The following is a 13,530-nucleotide window of genomic DNA, read 5'->3' as shown; positions in this document are numbered from 1 at the left end:
AAACACATACTGTGTATTATGCTGTACTAAAATCTGATGGGTTCATAACAAGTACATAAATAATATCAGTAATACTTCCATTGAAACTTATAAGTATGTTAATAATCAATCCAGTATTTAGTTTTATTGTAACATGATACAGTAAATATAGTTTATTAATTTCAACAGCAGATGCTACTTTATGCCACTTATCATGTGTAATCTTACATACATTATTTACAAATACTCATAGTAGTGCTCAACGCTCTGTTGCAAAACCAAACATCTCTTTCTTTAGAACTGTTAGAGCAAAATAAAATAAAAAAAATTGCGAAATAAGGTATTTCACCTTCGACATAAGAGATGTACTAGAGTCAATACTTGACTCACAAGTTACTGGTGGTGATTTTATATCCTTACATCCACCATCTTTAGTGAGATATATTCCTGTTAAACAAAACAACCATACTATGAGATCTTTCACTTAACAATGTTACCTTTATGCTAATGGCAACGAAACTGTGAATACTTGCAGGTTGTGAATGTGCGTAACTACTATTTTCTAATATCAGTAGTTTTTGCTATAAATACAGTTGGTATTTGTATAGAGACACTTGTTATTGATATAGAACATTTTGGAGAGCATTGAAAATTATCAAATGGTACTGAAAAATATCGGAAAGTGTAGAAAAATATCCAAATGCTACCGAAACACCTAAATCATTGGACTTTAGATTCAAATGTCCGAACCTTTGGCTCACAGATACAGAGAGAACATTTCCTGCATTTGCATTTGAGTCGACAGTGTGAAATATGACATGCTTGGAAATGGCATCAACTATTCCTTGAATGTGCATGTGCAGATGTCAACAAGTTTCGACCTGTCCAACACCTTGCTGAATAAGCAGGGAGATAGATTCTCAAATAAAGTCAGTCACTATAGTAGTAAGCCACTGATGCTGTTGGCTGTAAAATAAAGTCAGTCACTGTAGTACTATGCCATTGATACTGTTTGTGACACAGTTATTTGTCATACATGTATGTGCCATCTTTGTGCTAGAGTAGTGCACATAGCTTATAGGAATCTTCTTCCTATTTGAGCTTCAAACACAGCCAAAAAATTCTAGACTTCTGTGAAATCTCCGTTTTCTAGTTATCAGAGAATTAGAAGAGCTACTACAGACAGTTTTGAGGTATACAATTATAAATAAAAGGTGGAACATCTTCAAAGTGCATTTAGGACTCTGATGATACTCCTGAATGAATTATCACGGATTTTTCTTTTAAATATAGGATATGCACTAGCATAATAGCCGGTCGCCTTATGGTTAAGGATCCAGAGCCCTTTGTTGATGCAAGTCTCAGAGATTTCGTCCACAGAGTGTAGGAGTTGCATCAGCCTGTTAAACTGTATCACTTGTATGTAAATTTTTCTTTCCCAAGTTAGGTTATGAAAATGCATTTGAGCAGCAAGAATTCCTCTCTTTCTCTATCGAATGACATTAGAGAATTTGCTACATACTAACCACATAGGAAACTTCCCAATTCGGCAGTTCCACTGACCATGAAAAGAAATTTGGAAACTTTGGTTAATATGAATGTAAACAAAGGTTTTTGTGCCAGGAAGCACACAAAATACCGAAAAGGTGTTCCAAAAAGGATGCTGTGATAAATATTAGATCAAAGAGCAGTATTTGTTGCATAATATGTTAAGATATAGCTGATATGTGTCCAGAATATGACAATGTGAGCTAAATATCTATTATCGACGTTATTCTGTTGATTTAATGTTTTAAAATATTTTAATTTCCCGGAAATCTGAAGAACGACGAAATATTTGAGAAAAGCAACAAGAGTGTCTCTGTTAATGTTGTGGTATTCAGTCCTCTGATCACAAGAGGATGACTATGGAAGAGAAACAAGAATCCAATAAAAAACAGTTTAACATAGTTCCACTGTGTGCTTCAAAATATCATAGTCGTGATAACACATTAGTAGGGACATGGTACGAGTAGTAAACGTGTAAATTTATCATTCTTGGTCAACAACAAACCTTTTGAATCTATCAGATAGTGGCATTACCCTTGTCATCACGATATTGTGGTAAATCAGGACTGTTTGTGGCATTTTTCAATTTAAAGTGAAACTGGCTGCACAAATAGTTGTTTGTTCGTAATTCAAAACAGGTACCAGTCTCATACCTAGTACAAAGAAATAGCACGTAAAATTCAAGAAGAACAGAAAGCAACAAAATCTAATATTTGTCACATATACAGTTATTGAAAGATTTTTATAACTGTGTGATAATTACGAAATCGATACACAGAACTTACTGTGATGAATATTTACAGCTTCAGCTGTTCTGAGGTGCTGATTGTATGGATTCGATTAGCAAATAGCTGTATTGCATTCATGAGCACATAAGAAATTACTTGTTACAGAACAAGGACAAAGAGGAAGATGTGGTTATAACTGTAGAAATTGCTATATCTACAGTGAGAGATTAAAGCAAACTTATAAAAAACATAGAAATCATTTCCCAAATAGATTTCGAGAATCTATATATGCCAGCTCAAATTAAAGTAATAGGCCTAATTCTATGGTGCTGTGTTTCATAGTCTAACAAATTACGATGCTCATCTTATAATAATGAGTCTGTGAAGAACTAGTGGGAGATATTGAGTATAATATAATGATGAAGAAATTCGATTCATTGCATCCTTCAGATTTCTGGCGTGTGCTCTATAAAAATGGGTATCACATTTAAAACCTGATATTGAACTGAAAATAACAAGAAAGTATTTTGCCAACACTTAACACTTTAATAAGAGAAGTGTGTTTCCATATGAGTAGGTAACTGACGATTCATTTTTGATGGATGAACAGTTGCCAATAATTGAAGCGATCAATAGTTCGAGAACTCGTGAAACAACTATCAAAATATCATAATACTAAAGAGTTTACAAGGTGTGGTGCGTATTTCAGTGAAAGAAATCAAGTGATTACTCCAACAACATATCTGATTTACTGTAGGCCAATGTATTTCTGCATAATTGTCTCAAAACATATGGAACTGATCTAACCCATTGGTTTAGTGTGGGATGCGTTTCTGAAAGTCAATGATATAAAACTTGACTTACTATAGACATAGAGCAATCACAATTTGTAGAGTGAGGATACGGCAACCAACAAGTTCATGGCTACTTATTGTGGAAACAAAAATATACATTATATTATATTTCTCGTCCCTACATCTGGGTAGTGATGCAATACCTATCCCTCTCCAGTTTTGCATGGCTGCCTACAAACGTTTTGATTCAGACATAGGTTACATACTAAAAGTAGACCTGAGCATCCTGAAAATATACATGAACATCATTCTAACTTCCATTATACCGAAAGGAATTAGTAAAACTACCAAGTGTCACCAAGCCAGGGGTTCTAAGGAAGCTGATTTCTGCTTTAAATGTTGGAAACGTTATTTGATTTGCTACAGAAATTTAAACCAATGTCCGAACCATTACCGCATTGTAAGCCAAACTCATGTGATTATCATTCAATCGCAGACCCTGGAAGAAACTGTATATCGATTAAATGCTGAGAAATGAATGGACCCAAAAACGATTCTGAAAAGATTTTTTCGACGACTGAATAAAAGCGTTTTTTGAATCAGAATTCGTAATATACGATGAATGAGTAATGGGAAGATGTTGGGAAGCTAAATATGGAGCTTCTGCTCTAATTGCAAGAGCGAATTTCTGGTTAGTGCTACAATTAAGCAAAATTTAGTGGTTATTGACTCATACTAGATAACACTGTTTTTGACAAGTCCTTAGTTGTAGGAATTTCTATTTCAGATATTTGCAAGATGCTTCATGTACATTTCATTGTGAGTACATTTTAAAGAAATTTGAGATGAAAAATATTGAAATGTGTTACACAGAAACAAGGGACTTAATATGTCATGCATTAATCTCAAATACTTATGACACTAAACGTGATTTGACAATTCATGTTAGCTTGATAATGGCATTCATATTATTCCATGTGTCAGTTAAAACAAACTGGATTTAATCAAGGGTGAGATGTGGGGGACGCTATTACAGAACTCATAGGATTGAGATCGTAAATCCACAGTCAGTAAACAGAACCACAAGGTGCAGTGCGTAGTGTGAAAAATGTAAAACACTCTTCAGCAAAGGCGTGTGATGACTGTTGACACTTAACTGATGCTGATCAATCGACTGCTCGCCTGGAAAGGCGAGTACAGGGCAAGGGGTGTGTTTGGTAAGAGGAAGAGGAGAGGGGAGAGGCAGGAGAAATTGGCATATGTGATTGGTGGTTTTGTTTTATGGCAGAAAAATACTATGCTTTATTGGAAAAGCTCTATATGTGTAACACTGCTGGCTTAGAAGCTTTCCAATTTGCCTGTTTTCAAGAAAATATGTGGGGCCCAAAGAATGATTTGAGAAAAATGATTGGCCAGTAAAATACTGAGCTAATACTGGGAAGGCTAAATGTGTGTGCTAGCTAGAAATACTCTGACTGAGTATTTATCGAAAAGAGGTGTTGCTAAGTAAAGGGGATGGGATGGGAAGGTGAGTAGCTTAATAAGGGGAGGGGCAGAGAAAGGGAAGTGGTGTAGTTAAGGATGGAGGTATATTTAAAAGAGGGGTGAAGCAGGTTGATGTAATGTATTTGTTTCTATTTGTGCTTATAGTCAACCCTATTTTCAAAGGTCAAATTTTGTCCAGAGACTGTTTTGATCACCTATCGAAGACGTTTTCGATCATTGGACTTGAGATAACTTATCTGCTAAGAGTGCAGCAAACTGTGTGATCGGTTTACAATTTTAACTTTGCTGTTCCAAATTCCTATATTCTAAATAAGCATTGCTCATAGTGATTAGATCACGCTCCATAAATAATAATAATGCAAAACCTTCACAAATGACAACCTATTTACATTCTGTGAAAATGTTCTTTTAAAATTCCTTTCAGCAGTACACATACCACTGACAGCTATTAATTAAAATACATTTATGTAAGATTTGCAACTGGCGTGAGGACCTACCGATGAATAGAAAACAGTCCCTAGCGGCAAAACATCATTTCTGATGTCGTGCAACATACTGACCACACTTCAAATATGAAAGCATGGAATATTTTTTCTCGTAAGTTCCATTGCTACAACTTCATACTGTTGCTTATGTGGGAGTGAAACATGAGATATTTACACAAATTCTCAGAGTTTTCTAGACATGAGGAACATGTCTATACCACAAGGAAACACATGCACTAGCGTTAACAGTAGTGACAGACAGGAACGAAGTTTACAAATGACCATTCTGTTGAAGCTACTCATATATAAAAGATTATGGGTTGAAGCTATTTCCTGAAATGTTCGTAAATAAACAACTGTTCTTATATGATTAAGAATACTTTCATATTATCGTTTCAGAATCCAACAAATGAAAGACAAAACGTAGTTTGCCTTCACCAACTGACGTTTATAATCTGAATAAACTTCAAAGTACATCGCTCCTGCTTACTCACCAGCATCCTCTTCCCATTCATAATAGGGAAAAATTATATTGTCCTTAGTGTCATTAAGGTGCGAAAGCTTTGTTTGAAGTGTTATCCAGTATGAGCAAATGTCTGGGACAAATGACAAGTTCCTCTATGGGCAAGTGATATGCATGTCTCTTTATCTCCATGCAATCCTTTACAAACTGAATTTTATGTTTATCCTTCCTGCACAGAAAGCCTAGCAGAAACACAGATGTTATGAAATACTTATCTTCTAATCAAGAAAATTAAGCACATTAAAAGAGCATGTTTAAAGTTAGTTCAGCTGTAACCTAACAAATGCCATGATATATTGATACTGAACCCTTTGGATATAGAAGTTGTCTGAATAAACCAAGAGCAGTCACAGAATGCAAACAGACAATACAAAAAGAAAATTCTCTCTCTCTCTGCCATAGCTAAATTTATTAGGTTGCTGAACTCCCCAGTAGAATACTTAAGACTGTGACTAATACATAAAGCTTTAATGTTTGTTGATAATCTAATGCTGTCTCACTTTGTGTTACACTACTCAGTTGCTGTTATTTCTGTCCAATGTAATCAGGCAGTCTGAAAAGTGTGCTAAGAAAGTGGTAACTTTAGCTTAAAGTATAATTAATTTAATATGCTTTTTTTCTGTTTCTAGGATGGAAGGAGATAAACTGATGAGTACCATGAGATCAACAAAGAATGGTGCAACAAAAGAAAAATTTCATCTAATAAGATATAATATGTAAGTTTTGTAAATTCAGTATCAAAACTTTTTTTAAGGTTTTAAAACAGAATATTAAATCAAACTGGATAGTTAAACGATCTATATTCTTTTCTTAAATTATAGGCACTTTGAAGTCTTCTGATAAATAGGTTGAACAAAGTGTCATTGCTCACAGTAATATTCTAAAAGATTAAATTTGAAACAGTTATTTATGATACACAGCAGTACTGAAGTATCTAATGAGAGTTTTGCATACAAGTAAATAATTACAAGTATTTAAAAAGGGTCAGCAACTGGGAAATAACTTCCTTGCATACACTAGAAGAAGAATTTTCTCTCTTTTTTATATGCTTTTGAATTCAGGAAAACCCTCAGTGGTCACGATGCCAAAAATATAACTTCATTGATAACTAGTTTTAGATTATCTTCAAGCTGTCTTCAGACCTCTAACACATAAATTTGTATCTAAGAGTCACAGAAGTATAGATTACTAACACTAAAGTTCTATAAAACGATACATATCACAACAAACTGCAATTATTAGTACACAACTGAAACATCATGGATGCATGACTACAACTTGTGTTAGTAGGATCGTTTGTTATTCAATGGAACAATGATTAAAATTACTGTATTAACATATCTAAATTGTCACAATAATATTATAGACCATTAATACATAATTAGGAAATGTAAGATGAAACTACAGCCCTTAACAACATAAAAATGTCATGCACACTGTAAGACTAAGACAATTAAAATATGTGGACATTGAGCTGAAGCTTGTCGCATAATGTTATTCTAAAGTAACTCCAGGTGCAGTGAGAATTATGGACAGTAGAAGACTAACTGATGCCATGCATCAAGGCCTATAGGAAGACAATTCTGCCATATGGAGCAAAAAATTAATTTTCCCTTACCAGAAACAACAACATAAATAATGATTTATACAAAATGAAAGAATTAAATATATTTCATATTTGCTAAGTGAGTCCATACCAAAAAGCATAAAAGTGTTGAAACATCAATGCAGAGAAATACTATACATGTAAGTTGAAGTAAGTATAATCACTCCTCAGTCAAACTATAAACAAATAAGAAAGTATAGGAGAATACAGGCAGAAATCGATAATACTTTTTCTTATAATAACACAGTATGTAATCGCTAACAGCAAGATGTTTGATAATGCACCATGATTGTGTAATCACTATGGAAGTTGTAAATTAAAAGAAAAAGAGGTTGGAAATTTATGAAATTTAATCTCTGACAATAACAGTATTCTAATATAGAACAAAAAGAACAGAAATTAATTACTCTTCCTACAACTTACAGGAAATCAATTCTCTACTATCTGTTGATTTCCAGATATTTTCTAATGTCTCCTGACAGCTATACTGCAATGTTCCTGTATGGAACAGACAAATTATATCATTTGACCACTGCAACTGCATGACCAGCAACATGGAAAAATAATTCAAAAGAAATACTGCAATCTACTATTCATACATATATTGCCATATTTATACATATATTCAATTGATGATGTACATTTTTGAGATTTAAGTAGACTTTGTGCCTAGCTACATTCATTATGTCTACTGATGACCACACCACAATGTTTTAGTGTGTCAGTCCTTTTCATACTCATATAAGGATATAGTAGAGAATCAGTACTGATAGTAAGAGCTGCGACAATAAAGTCATGAGACATATGTGAAAACACATGTTGCTTACCGGTTTAGTCAAGTTTAGTGTTCTGTCCTTCAAAGTAGTTCCCTTCTGACTGCACCCAGTTTAACCAGCGCTTCTGCCATATATGGTAGCATTTCGGTAACTCATATTCTGGAATATCCTCCAAGACCATATTCACAGTTTTTTGGACGTCTTGTGTTGTTTGAAAATGGTGTCTGTTGACCGCTGTTTTGATTCTTGCGAATAGAAAAAAAGTTGCACGGGGCAATATATGGTGAATAAGGTGGCTGTGTTAGTACTGAAATTTGATTTGAGGTTAAAAATTGCTGTACTGACAGAACAGTCTGGGATGGCGCATTATTATGATGCAGAATCCAATCATCAGCTATATTGGCACGAGCATGAATTCTTTTGCAATGTCTTTCTCAGATTTCATTTTGGTAATATTGGTTAACTGTTTGTCCAGGAGGCACCCACTCTTTATGAACAATTCCTTTGGAATCAAAGCAGCACACAAGGATCCATTATACTTTTCACTTTGACATGCGAGCTTGTTTTGGTCTGGGTGATCCCTTTCAGCACCATTGCGAAATTTGGCGTTTTGTCTCTGGATCATACTGAAAAAACTAAATGTCGTCGCGTTTTCACCCAATTCAATGCAAAAAGAAATGGCATACCGTTGTGCAATATTATGTGGTTCCATTTTTGTGACAAGACACCCAAATGCATAATAACTTATTGTAACACAACTCATGACTGTGCAGTTGCATCGATGTGCCGCTTGGACTAGAGGCAGCTTATCGACCAAGGTGAAAGCTACTGCGCCCACACAAGCCTGCAGGGTTGCCACATCTTCTAAAGCAAAACCAGTCTTATTTCTTTATTGTTACATCTCGTAGAAGGCACAAGCATACCTTGGTGAGTACCACAGAATTCATCAAGATCATAAAAGTGTTGGAGTTCCATGCCTTTGAGAAAACAGGTACTTGTAATCGATATAGATCAAAAGTCTCATACATGACACCACAACAGAAACGAATTATAGTGAATAAATGAATAATAGTAAGTTATACACACTTGAAAAACTTTATCTGAAAGGGCGCATAAGCTCAGTGCTTGGTAATTGATTCAGAGTATGCATCGCCACAGACAATTACATAAGTGTGGCAAGTTTCTTGAAATGCTGTTGTATGTATTATATCCAGTCCTACCAAATATCTTCTAGACAAATTAATTTTCTGATGGTGTACCAGAAAGTACATGTTTTCATCCAGAATATGCAAATTGCGTGACATGTAACATCACTGAACGACATACAGATTTGACCAAAGATATTAATGGTTGCATATTTAAAAAATGTAGCAATTAATTGTAGATCCCAGGACTGATGTATACACTGCAGTTGCATGTGCTATAAATTATCATACAATAAAATATTAGCATTGCTCGCAGGTACTTCCACCTACACAGTAAAATTACAGGTAAACAATCATAACATGAAGTTCATATAATCCAATTACTGTGCTGGATATTTAAGAAAAATATATGTGGGTATACACGCAATTCTTTCTTATATAGTATAATTGAAATGAGCTACAGTCAACATAAATTTGTAAAGAATGTCATTTCTTATTACTGCATTGTCAGTTTGGTTCTGATAATTTATAACACATTCAGTCATTAAGTATTGGGTCAGTGATTATCTCAAGTACTTCCTTATTATTACAAGATAATTATTTCATATTTTTGGAGTCATAGTAATGTCTAAATGATGATCACCTAATGGAAAATGGAAGTAGAATAACATGGTCAAAATTCCCATATCTCAAATGTCAACTTATCTGTTTTTGGAGTCAGAACTGTATGACCATGCCTAGTGAATCACAAGAGCAAAGTAAATACAACATTCAAAAGACGTATCCTATAAAGCAACTAATAATGACATCAGCTACTCTGAGATGAAACACAATAGAGACTTATCCTCGAAACTGTTCAGTAGTAGCTGAAAGAAATGGTTTAGTAACCGAAAATAAAGCACATAACTTCAATTGAGCTTCAGTACTGCTTAAGGACAAGAAAAAAGAATCATCATTTTACAATCATTAACTTAATATGATAGAATAGGCACTGCAACATTGCTGTAGCAAAACCATAAGAGACATTTTGAAATAAAATTGTTTAAATAGAAAGCCAGTTAAGAACTGAAGTAACTTATTTTAGGCAATTATTTACAACATGTATAGAAATGTAATGTAACACGCTCAAAAGAAAAAGTTACGAAAATGCATAACCTATTTATGTACAAGTCATGGATCGATGTCTGTAACATGACTGGATACTTCTGGAACCCAGACCACTGCAACATTCGCATTGTTAGAAAGTAACTCACTTGCTACCTACGTTTCACTATGATCTGGAAGTACTGTTTAGTTCATAAAAATACAGACAGCTCTTTGTGCCTTTAATTACTTATGCAATAGAGACAAATTCAGTTATGATCATATCACATGCAAAAAATTAAAATACAGTAAGTATAAACAGTAATAAGTAGATAAACAAAATATTACATTGGAAGAGTTTCATTTCACAACTCCACAAAGCTAGATAATTCATTTGACAAATATTTCACATAACTCAGCAGTAAAGAAAAACTTTTTGTAAAACCGTTCATGCTCATTACTCGACAGATATATTGACATATACACTTTGGCCTCCAAATAGGTGAAAAGAAAATGTGTTATCAGCAAGCGCTGGTGCTTCATACAGGTAAAGGTTTCGTATCACTGGAGTTTTCAGTGTATATAGCAGGTAGGGTTGGTATCTCAAACTGTAATTCATGTTCTTTCCAACATCTATAGCTCTTATATGTCATAATACAGCTCATCAGTTGTTACAAAACTTCATCCATATTGCCCTCTGAGAAATTCTTTCATGACAAAATATACCTCTTCTGGAAATATTGCAGTGGCTCTACCTTCGATCAATATGTTCACAAACAGAACCTTCATATATCTTTAACTGAGGTGGGTTGCCTTATGTAAGGAGTGTACATTCCCTAGCTTGTCTTGTTCTATAAATAGCTGCAAAAAATTTCTCCTTAAGTTGTATAAAATGCCTCAAGTGTCCTCTTCAGAACAATATATTTCATTAACCTTCAGCATTGTATCCTATGAATCATGACCCACTTCACATAATATACAGTAACTACACCGTTATGTACCATAATTATTCACTAATACAATCATGAGTCTCACATGGCAAGCTTAAAGCAAAATTCATCATCATATTCCACTTCTGTACAGCATAGTATCGCCTATATTCATCATGTCTATGTATACAACTCTGAAACTATCACTCATCAGGAAACATTCTAAATAGCCAAACAAGCATGAGTCAGAAATGTTCCTAGCTAGACTAGTGCCTATTAGAAATGTCTTTCTCAATATGAAACCATTCATACACAGTCTCTTATTCAAAATAAAGTCAGCAGTTGTGTGTCTCTCTAGAATTAATAACCTGCTTTCTGTAGGCACACAATATGTTCCTACAGAAAAAGTCATGTCATGCACTTTCTCAAAAATAACACAGTATTTGACTCATAAAGGTAAGGCTAAATGGGCATCACAAGTTATCATAAGACACAAGAAACTTCGTAATATGTTAAAATTATCTACCTAATGGAAAAACAAATGTTTTTCTTATAATCTGAAAAGCATACTACTATGTTATACCCAGATCTCAAAACAATAGTTCCAAACTCGTGAGATAAGTGTTACATTTCAATCAGATATTTCACCAGTAAACTTAGAATAATAACAGGTGAATACAAACTGTCACAGATGCCTTACCATTTAATAATGTCATAGTGCAAATACAGATTTAAAAAAATAGTCTGTTTTCACTGTATTCTCACCTTGTCACACTATGGTAGCAAATTCAAAGTACATTTCTTCATATAACACAAACCATAGATCATCACTTTTCATTAAAATTCCCTATTATGTAGATTGACAGTAAGAGATACATTTACAGATCTACAGATTAGATGAAATGAAACAGTGCTGAAAGCTGAAGTAAGAAAATGCACTGCAACAGCTTGAGCACATTTGATCGCCACTACATATATTTACCAAAGAACTTTAAACCCCCTTCATACACCAACGAAAACTTGGTGCTTAAAGATTTTCTTTTATGAGATAAACGATGTGATTTGAGCAACATTTTCTGACCTACCGGTGATCATAAGGCCGTTGCAGCATCCCTTAATGTGGAAGTAAATAGGATTATTAAAAAAGGGTGGAAGGTTTATCTGTTTAGCAAGAATAATAGGAGCAGAATTCGGACTACCTAACAGATCAAAACGAAAATTTCTGTTCCGACACTTACAATGTTAAGTGTTTATGAAAAAATTTCAAGGCAATCGTAAGATGCGCTTTAGACAGGTACGTGCCGAATAAAACAGTGAGCGAAGGGAAAAACTCACCGTGTTTCAACAACAAAATTAAAAAACTACTGCGAAAGCAAAGAGAGCTTCACTGAAAGTTTAAACGTAGCCAAAACCTCTCAGACAAACAGAAGCTAAACGATGTCATAGTTAGCGTGAGGAGAGCTATGCGTGAAGCGTTCAGTGAATTCGAAACTAAAATTCTATGTACCGACTTGACAGAAAATCCTAGGAAGCTCTGGTCTTACGTTAAATCAGTAAGTGGATCGAAACATAGTATCCAGACACTCTGGGATGATAATGGCATTGAAACAGAGGATGACACGCGTGAAGCTGAAATACTAAACACCATTTTCCAAGCTGTTTCACAGAGGTAGACCGCACTGCAGTTCCTTCTCTAAATCCTCGCACAAACGAAAAAATGGCTGAAATCGAAATAAGTGTCCAAGGAATAGAAAAGCAACTGAAATCACTCAACAGAGGAAAGTCCACTGGACCTGACGGGATACCAGTTCGATTCTACATAGAGTACGCGAAAGAACTTGCCCCCCTTCTACCAGCCGTGTACCGCAAGTCTCCGGATGAACGGAAGGTTCCAAATGATTGGAAAAGAGCACAGGTAGTTCCAGTTTTCAAGATCTACAGCGGATAGGCACTTGGTGCAGGGAGTGGCAACTGACCCTTAACATAGACAAATATACTGTATTGCAAATACATAGAAAGAAGGATCCTTTATTGTATGATTATATGATAGCGAAACAAACACTGGTAGGTGTTACTTCTGTAAAATATCTGGGATTATGCGTAAGGAACGGTTTGAAGAGGAATGACCATATAAAATTAATGGTTGGTAAGGCGGGTACCAGCTTGAGATTCATTGGGAGAGTCCTTAGAAAATGTGGTCCATCAACAAAGGAGGTGGCTTACAAAACACTCGTTCGAGCTATACTTAAGTGTTGCTCAACAGTGTGGGATCTGTACCAGGTAAGGTTGACAGAAGAGATAGAGAAGATCCAAAGAAAAGCTGCGCATTTCGTCACAGGGTTATTTGGTAAGCGTGATACCGTTACGGAGATATTTAGCAAACTCAAGTGGCAGACTCTGCAAGAGAGGCGCTCTGCATCGCGGTGTA

General features: G+C 34.9%; 1 long non-coding RNA gene across 2 annotated transcripts in view; it reads left to right on the top strand.

Moving 5' to 3' along the window:
- Positions 1-13,530, top strand: part of LOC126354300 (uncharacterized) — a 132,110-nt gene that overhangs the window by 38,521 nt on the left and 80,059 nt on the right. For both annotated transcript variants that reach the window (XR_007565292.1, XR_007565294.1), the window contains exon 2: positions 6,193-6,279. This is a non-coding gene — a long non-coding RNA (uncharacterized LOC126354300). The remainder of the gene's footprint in view (positions 1-6,192; positions 6,280-13,530) is intronic.

The sequence above is a fragment of the Schistocerca gregaria genome, chromosome 3, assembly GCF_023897955.1.
Source record: "Schistocerca gregaria isolate iqSchGreg1 chromosome 3, iqSchGreg1.2, whole genome shotgun sequence".
In the NCBI taxonomy this organism is placed as follows: domain Eukaryota; kingdom Metazoa; phylum Arthropoda; class Insecta; order Orthoptera; family Acrididae; genus Schistocerca; species Schistocerca gregaria.
Note: the sequence above shows the minus strand (reverse complement) of the source record. Positions and strands in the feature narration are given on the sequence as shown.